This window comes from Thalassophryne amazonica, chromosome 15 (assembly GCF_902500255.1).
Source record: "Thalassophryne amazonica chromosome 15, fThaAma1.1, whole genome shotgun sequence".
Classification (NCBI taxonomy): Eukaryota; Metazoa; Chordata; class Actinopteri; order Batrachoidiformes; family Batrachoididae; genus Thalassophryne; species Thalassophryne amazonica.
In genome coordinates, this window is record NC_047117.1 from 90,187,073 (window position 1) to 90,196,978 (window position 9,906).

Consider the following 9,906-nt stretch of genomic DNA (forward strand, 5'->3'; position numbering starts at 1 on the left):
CCCCCCCCCAGAAGTTGGAGCATGTACTTTCCAACTTTATGACTGTAGTGTTCAGAATAATAGTAGTGCTATGTGACTAAAAAGATTAATCCAGGTTTTGAGTATATTTCTTATTTTTACATGGGAAACAAGGTACCAGAAGATTCAGTAGATTCTCACAAATCCAACAAGACCAAGCATTCATGATATGCACACTCTTAAAGCAATGAAGTTGGGCTATTAGTTAAAACAAAGTAGAAAAGGGGGTATTCACAATAATAGTAGCATCAGCTGTTGATGCTACAAACTCAAAACTATTATGTTCAAACTGCTTTTGTAGCAATCCTGTGAATCACTAAAGTATTTAGTTGTATAACCAGTTTTTCATGATTTCTTCACATCTGCGAGGCATTAATTTTGTTGGTTTGGAACCAAGATTTTGCTTGTTGACTAGTGTGCTTGGGGTCATTGTCTTGTTGAAACACCCATTTCAAGGGCATGACCTCTTCAGCATAAGGCAACATGACCTCTTCAAGTATTTTGACATATCCAAACTGATCCATGAAACCTGGTATGTGATATATGGGTGCTTCTTAGACTACGGGCACTTATTATGTCCTTTGATCATATTGTATGAAAAACAGAAAAAGGGAAATTTCACACTTTTATAGTTATCTTTACAATGAAAGTGTGTTATGAAATTTGTTCTAGTAGTCTATGATGACTTTTTCACCTTTTTTCAGCATCATTATATGCAAATATTGCCATTTTGTGCTGGTCCCACACCCAGACTTTTGATCTTCAATGATAAAAATGAATGGTAAAGAAACGTTTTTTCTAATGTTTTAAAATATCTCTGAATAAAATATCAGTAAAATAATCAGAACATAATTGGGGTATTCAATGTCATACAACTGTTGTGAATTTTTTTTTAAACAAAATGTAGTTGTCCCACACTATTGCCATAATTTCCACCACAACACTGTAATGTCCCTAAACAGTTTGTATGAAAGATTGTTTGGGTAGTTTCTATGGGGATAAACAGTGACATCAGAGCACATGTATATAGCGCCAAATCACAACAAACAGTTGCCCCAAGGTGCTTTATATTGTAAGGCAATGGTGTGGTGGAAATTACATTTACAAGGCCAATAGTGCCAACACCATAGTAGGAGAAACATGCCCATATCATGCTTACACCACCATGCTTCACTGTCTTCACTGTGAACTGTGGCTTGAATTCAGAGTTTGGGGGTCGTCTCACAAATTGTCTGCAGCCCTTGGACCCAAAAAGAACAATTTTACTCTCATCAGTCCACAAAATATTCCTCCATTTCTCTTTAGGTTAGTTGATGTGTTCTTTTGCAAATTGTAACCTCTTCTGCACGTCTTTTATTTAACAGAGGGACTTTTGGGGGATTCTTGCAAATAAATTAGCTTCACACAGGCGTCTTCTGTCACAGCACTTACAGGTAACTCCAGACTGTCTTTGATCATCCTGGAGCTGATCAGTGGGTGAGCCTTTGCCATTCTGGTTATTCTTCTATCCATTTTGATGGTTATTTTCTTCTAGTCTTTTTTTTTTTTTTTTTGTCGTCCATTTTAAAACATTGGAAATCATTGTAGGTGAACAGCCTACAATTTTTTGCACCTGCCTATAAGTTTTCCTCTCTCCAATCAACTTTTTAATCAAACTACGCTGTTCTTCTGAACAATGTCTTGAACGTCCCATTTTTCTCAGGCTTTCAAAGAGAAAAGCATGTTCAACAGGTGCTGGCTTCATCCTTAAATAGGGGACACCTGATTCACACCTGTTTGTTCCACAAAATTGACAAACTCACTGACTGAATGCCACACTACTATTATTGTGAACACCCCCTTTTCTACTTTTTTTTTACTAATAGCCCAATTTCATAGCCTTAAGAGTGTGCATATCATGAATGCTTGGTCTTGTTGGATTTGTGAGAATCTACTGAATCTACTGGTACCTTGTTTCCATGTAACAATAAGAAATATACTCAAAACCTGGATTAATCTTTTTAGTCACATAGCACTACTATTATTCTGAACACTACTGTATGCAATCAGGTGTGGAAAAAGGGAGAAATGTTCAAAAATAAATGTTTTTTTTTAAGTGAAAATGTCTTTCCACTATTTGTATACAATTAAAAGGAAAAATTTAAACAAACCAGGTAACAAACATCAGTGACCTCAGTGGTGACAATAATTAGAAAGTATAGAAACATGAGACAGAAGGACTCAAACTGAATTAAAGTAAAATAAAGTGCGTTCCAGTGACAGAAACACAACCTGTTGTCTATGAGCCAGTCATCAATTTGGACCTAATCAGTACCACTTGAGGGGACTAAATGACACAATTCAGCTTCAGTGAACCATGGCCTACCAAAAAAATGTATGATAGCCATCACAGGGTGGTAGTTATAGCCAGGTAGGGGTTAGTGAAGAGTTACGCAGAGGTCAAAATGTAAAAATGCACCAATCATGTTGAAAAATATACCATATTATTTGTCAGATCATAAGGGTTCCAAAAAGATATAGTTTGGACAAACTGACAATGTTATGGGGTAAAACCAGCAAAAATGGTGACAGAGGTCAGTTTCAGTTTGTACAGAGGCCGCGGTCCACTGAGGCTGGATTCTCCCCTTAAGAGGTACCGAAATCCTGCTTGGCCTGTGAGCTGTTGGCCGTGTTTATCTGAATAAAATCTGAGAAGTGATGATTACCATGACGCGAGCCGGCAGGAGTTTTCCTTTAACATCTGATTCTGATCTTTCTAATTCTGCTGAGAGACGTGATGTCAGAGACCAAAGCTCCAGACGCGTCCAAGACAAAACTTTGTCGTCCAAAGCCTCATTAAAACCTGAAGTGACACTCGAAGTCTTCAGATGGACACGCAGGAGAATCCAACCTCATCTCACCTACGGGCTGAACCATTAAAACCACTAATTAAGTCTAAATGTGACCATTCAAAGTAATATGCGACCCCCACACGAGCCAGTAGGGGGCGCGTTGGGTTTAAAATGTTCCCCTGACGTGGCAACTGGAAACTTCATCCAAAGGTCATTTTCATGCAGTTTTTAACTGCTACACACCAAAAACAAAACATGAATATGACATTCTAATGTTATCTGCCAACACCTGGGATTACTGGAGATTTTGATATGACCAGTTTTTGGAGACTCCTTTAAGAGTTTGGAATTTTTTTTTTTTTTTTTTGCCCTTAATCTGGAGATTAAACAACCCCTGGCAAAAATTATGGAATCACCGGCCTCGGAGGATGTTCATTCAGTTGTTTAATTTTGTAGAAAAAAAGCAGATCACAGACATGACACAAAACTAAAGTCATTTCAAATGGCAACTTTCTGGCTTTAAGAAACACTATAAGAAATCAGGAAAGAAATTGTGGCAGTCAGTAACGGTTACTTTTTTAGACCAAGCAGAGGGGAAAAAAAATATGGACTCACTCAATTCTGAGGAATAAATTTTGGAATCACCCTGTAAATTTTCATCACCAAAACTAACACCTGCATCAAATCAGATCTGCTCATTAGTCTGCATCTAAAAAGGAGTGATCAGAGAGCTGTTGCACCAAGTGGACTGACATGAATCATGGCTCCAACACGAGAGATGTCAATTGAAACAAAGGAGAGGATTATCAAACTCTTAAAAGAGGGTAAATCATCACGCAATGTTGCAAAAGATGTTGGTTGTTCACAGTCAGCTGTGTCTAAACTCTGGACCAAATACAAACAACATGGGAAGGTTGTTAAAGGCAAACATACTGGTAGACCAAGGAAGACATCAAAGCGTCAAGACAGAAAACTTAAAGCAATATGTCTCAAAAATCAAAAATGCACAACAAAACAATGAGGAACAAATGGGAGGAAACTGGAGTCAACGTCTGTGACTGAACTGTAAGAAACCACCAAAAGGAAATGGGATTTACATACAGAAAAGCTAAACGAAAGGCATCATTAACACCTAAACAGAAAAAAAAAGGTTACAATGGGTTAAGGAAAAGCAATCGTGGACTGTGGATGACTGGATGAAAGTCATATTCAGTGATGAATCTCGAATCTGCATTGGGCAAGGTGATGATGCTGGGACTTTTGTTTGGTGCCGTTCCAATGAGATTTATAAAGATGACTGCCTGAAGAGAACATGTAAATTTCCACAGTCATTGATGATATGGGGCTGCATGTCAGGTAAAGGCACTGGGGAGATGGCTGTCATTACATCATCAATAAATGCACAAGTTTACGTTGATATTTTGGACACTTTTCTTATCCCATCAATTGAAAGGATGTTTGGGGATGATGAAATCATTTTTCAAGATGATAATGCATCTTGCCATAGAGCAAAAACTGTGAAAACATTCCTTGCAAAAAGACACATAGAGTCAATGTCATGGCCTGCAAATAGTCCGGATCTTAATCCAATTGAAAATCTTTGGTGGAAGTTGAAGAAAATGGTCCATGACAAGGCTCCAACCTGCAAAGCTGATCTGGCAACAGCAATCAGAGAAAGTTGGAGCCAGATTGATGAAGAGTACTGTTTGTCACTCATTAAGTCCATGCCTCAGAGACTGCAAGCTGTTATAAAAGCCAGAGGTGGTGCAACAAAATACTACTGATGTGTTGGAGCGTTCTTTTGTTTTTCATGATTCCATAATTTATTCCTCAGAATTGAGTGATTCCATATTTTTTCCTCTGCTTGGTCTAAAAAAGTAACTGTTACTGACTGCCACAATTTTTTTTCCTGATTTCTTATAGTGTTTCTTAAAGCCGGAAAGTTGCCATTTGAAATGACTTTAGTTTTGTGTCATGACTGTGATCTGCTTTTTTTCTACAAAATTAAACAACTGAATGAACATCCTCCGAGGCCGGTGATTCCATAATTTTTGCCCGGGGTTGTAAATTGCACAAAACAAATGAATAATTCATCCATAAATCATATTCTATATAAATAAAGGCCTCCAGCTACTTATTGATCCTGATTATAAACATATCAATATTTATTTATTACAAATCTGAGACCATGGTCCTCTATCAGAAAAGTTCTTGTCCAAGGTGGAGGAGTTCAGGTATCTTGAGGTCTTGTTCCTGAGTCGGGTAAACTGAAGCATGAAATTAACAGACAGATTGAGGCTGATATTCTGAAATATAAGACAATGCTAAAATACCCCCAGCTGTATGAGCACAAAAATAGGAAACAATGTGACCTTTTGAAAATAGGTCACATTTAGGCATCTTTGAACTTGTCCAAGGTCTGTGTCCCAAGAATGTTCCCTGTGAATTTGAAGACCCTGTCAGTAACAGGACTGAGCACAGACAGACTGATGGACGCAAAGTCTTTGATCTTTGAATAATGACCAAAAGAACGAGGTCGTGGATGCGGAAATGAGGTTCCTCCGTTGAATATCTGGTCTTACACTCAGGAACAGGGTGAGACTGTTGACTATCCAGGATGAACTTGGAGTAGAGCCGCTGCTTCTTCGTTTCAGAAGGATCCAGCAGAGGGTGTTTGGGCATGTGGTGAGAATGCCCCCTGGTTGTCTCCATAGGGATGGCCAACGGGAGGATGTCCTGGGGAAGACCCAGCAGACGCCGGATGGATTAGATCCCTCAGATGGCCTAGGAATGCATCGGGATCCCTCAGGAAGAGTAAGAGGACTTGGCCGAGGAGCGGGAAGTGTGGGATGAGCTGCTTAGTCTACAGCCACTGCAACCCAGATAAACTGCAGAAACTGAAAGAAGCTTTGTGTGTTGGGTGGAAAGAGTTTATCAGAAGACACAGCTGCTTACGGCTGTCTATGAAACATTAAGACTTGGAAAAAGAAAAGCGGACAAAGTGGCTGCAATGTTTGAAAATCTTGTTTGATTCCGGTGCCGTGTTGGGCGTAAGTGCTTCCATCTGCCTGGAGTCTGTCTGTCTCTGAATGACTCACTGACCACAACTACTGTGTGTGATTTACTGTACAACCAGTTCAGGAGCCGAGATCTGAAAAGCCCAAGTGAGAACACGGAAAACGGATTGTTTACCGGATATTAAACAACAACAACGGAGCACCAAAGAAAAACTCTGTGGCTTCTCACAGAGTACTTTGATTCTATAATCTTGGTCAAAGATCGTCAATCTTGAATTTAAGGTGTGGAAACAAGTTCTAATTTCATAAATAAGGAACATGATCAAAGATGAGTGATTGCGATCAAAGTTTAGCAATCTGGCTTTAATTTCAGTCATAAGGGACATGATTAAAGGTGAGTGATCTAGATCAAAGTTAAGCAATCAGGATCTAATTTCAATCATGAGGATTATGATCAAGGATGAGTGACTGAGATCAGGGTTTAGCATCAGAGTCAGAGTCAGCATCAGATCAGAGTTTAGCAACTGGATTTAATTTCAGTCATGAGGAACATGATTAAAGATGAGTGATCTGGATCAAAGTTAAGCAATCAGGATCTAATTTTAGTCAGAATTATTATCAGAGATGAGTGATTCAGATAAGAGTTTAGCAAACTGGATTTAATTTCAGTCATGAACATGATTAAACATGAGTGATCTGGATCAAAGTTAAGCAATCAGGATCTAATTTCGGTCATGAGGAACATGATCAAAGATGAGTGATTGTGATCAAAGTTTAGCAATCTGGATTTAATTTCAGTCATGAGGAACATGATTAAAGGTGAGTGATCTGGATCAAAGTTAAGCAATCAGGATCTAATTTCAATCATGAGGTTTATGATCAAAGATGAGTGACTGAGATCAGAGTTTAGCAATCTGGATTTAATTTCAGTCATGAGGAACATGATCAAAGATGAGTGATTGTGATCAAAGTTTAGCAATCTGGATTTAATTTCAGTCATGAGGAACATGATTAAAGATGAGTGATCTGGATCAAAGTTAAGCAATCAGCATCTAATTTCAGTCAGGATTATGATCAGAGTTGAGTGATTGAGATCAGAGTTTAGTAAACTGGATTTAATTTTAGTCATGAGGGACATGATTAAAGGTGAATAATCTGGATCAAGTTAAGCAATCAGGATCTAATTTCAGTCATGCGGAACATGATCAAAGATGAGTGATTGTGATCAAAGTATAGCAATCTGGATTTAATTTCAGTCGTGAGGAACATGATTAAAGGTGAGTGATCTGGATCAAAGTTAAGCAATCAGGATCTAATGTCATTAATGAGGAACATGATCAAAGATGGGTAATTGAGATCAAAGCTCCAAAATCTCAATAATTATCTGTGTTCCAGTTTAAGGGTCAGCGACCAACATCCAATTCAGCAATCAGGATCTATTTTCTGCCATTAGGGATATGATCAAAGGTGAGTGATGAGAATCAATGATCAGGATCACAGGTCATCAATCAGAAGCAAAGGTAAGTCAGCAGATCCCATGATTGTCTGACCATAGGAGTCCTTTGGACTTTGGACGATGTGGATCTAGTGGGTAAAAAGCAGACCGGGGTGGTCCATTGTGTGGACGCATGGCTAGAATTTGCTTTTGTCTTATTTTGGCACACGTGTGTTTTGCACGTTTCTAGTGGAGGAACCAGGACTCGGTGCTGATGTGTTTGGGACATTATTCTGCTCCTAACCTCCAGAGCAGCATTTCTCTGTAGGCAAAGAGAAACACTAAGAGCAGCACTGATTGTTTTGGCGATTCTGCAAACAGGACTGTGTCTGGTGTCGCAGTCTTCAGGCTTCAGACCTCCTCAACAAACCACATTTACTCATAAACGAAGACAAGAAAAACCCAGCAGACCACAGCTGTGGATCCATCGGGACTCTGGACTCTCCTCCCTGGTTTTCTGAAGTTTAAAGGAGTCACACATGTGGGCCTGGTCTAAATATCACATTCACACAGGACGTGGTACTTATACAGCTATTTTTATTTTTCAGAACAAGTCAAATCTGACATGGAGAAGTGGAAATGTGAAATGAGGTGAACCTGGGGGTGAAGCCTGAAAGCAGAGACCACTGTGGACAAAAAAAAGAAAAAAAAAAAACCCCATCTAACACATGATACAATATTTAACCTGGTGGAGAAAGAAGCTCGGCCTAAACTTGCAGCTGAGACTAGTTCCTGAAAGCAGAACTTGTCACCTCAGTACAGAGCAGCAGAACTCAGCAGAGCGCCGACCACACCAACGTTATGGGTAAAAAAAAAAAAAAAAAATTAAGTAGTGCAAAACTCTATGTAATCCCAGTAGAGTACCCTGACTCCACTTCAATGACAATAAAGGCTATTGTATTCTGTTCTAGATGTTATTCCATGTGTACTGATCTTAGATCCTTCAGTGTTCTTCAGCTTCATATTTCTGAAAACTTAATGACTAATGGAATTCCAGTCATTCCAAGGAAAGCACTGAATTTTTCTCTATAAACACTCCTCCGCGCTCAGCCGTTGGACGGTTTTCAGCAGTCATCAGACACTCGGAGTGTATCTGTATTTCTGTCCAGAGACACAAAGGCAAAAGTCAGAGGTGAATTCTTCCGTGCATGCTCTCGTCCTTGTACACAAACCGTGCACATTACAGGACTGCATGTGAGTACATTTTCTACAGTGTAACAACTCATCCTTTTTTTTTTTTAATTTCTGCTAACAAAGTCAGGCAGAGGTTATGTTTTCACCCGTTTGTCTGTTTGTCTGTTTGTGAACAGGCTGGAGCCCACAATTTTTCATATATTGTCAAGAAATTTTTACTGAAGATTGATATGCTGATAGGCAAGAACTGATTCAATTTTCAAGGTCAAAGTCAGGAAAAACCTTGGAAAACTGGAAAAATCCCTTTCTTTAACATTGATTGAATTTTTAAAAAATCATAATTCTTTCAAAAAAGATAAAATTTCATTCATATTTGAGTGTTATGGAGGATTGTATCCTTTATTGACTGATAAAGTTTGATCTCGATATGACCCAGATTGTAGATTTTGTAGCCATCTAAATTTAACATTGAAAATCCCATTTAATGTATATTTTACATTATATCTTAATCAAACATGCCCCAATCACTCTCATATTTGAAAGTGAGGTGCAGACTGACACTCACTATCACCTGACAAAGTTTGATCTGGATCTGATCTGTATTGTAGATTTTTTGGACATTTGAATTTATATTTATATTTTCAACAATTTGAATCTATATTTTTGTATTATATTTTACCTTATGAAAAGTCACTTCTAACAGGACTTTGACCTTGATTTTTTTTTCCAAGGTCAAAATTTGCAGAATTACAAACTAGTCTTGGCGGAGGTTTGCACTCTGTGAGTCCGGAGCTCTAGTTGCTTTTTTTTTTTTTTTTTCCACATTCGATAGGAATCTTTGCTTGAGTTTCTATTTACATCCTGAGCGTGCTGGAAGGTGGAACCAAAAAAGAAAAATAAATTAAGGTCTCGTCTCTGGCTGCAGAAAGTGTTGTGTTGTGAAAACAAAAACCTTTAGGAGCAGTGTGAGATGACTGCAGAAGAGGCATAAGTCTTTACTGTGATTATGGTACCATGAGAATTGGCTGAAAACTAGCTGAGTAACCAACTAATATGCTCCTGGAGGTCACTCAGCCAATCAGGAGTGAGGAAACACCAGACTTTGTAATAAGTTGTGGTTGCAGCAGGTACACGTGGCAAACATAAAGGGCAGATGATCTCCAGGAGCTGGGCTGGTGACCTCTGAACTACACCAGGGGTGCAGCCGGCTGTGCACGGCGAGGAGTCCCAGAGGAGGGCTGGGATTGGGAACCACATTCATGACCTGGATGTTCAAACACTGTGCCGTAAGACTCAGTTTAGATAAACTGACTAAACAGAAAAGCTTTGATTTAATTATTGTTTCACTTCCTCTAGTTTCTTGGTATCTGATCTCTTTTCCTGATTCAATTCCAGTTCTCCCAGAACAAAC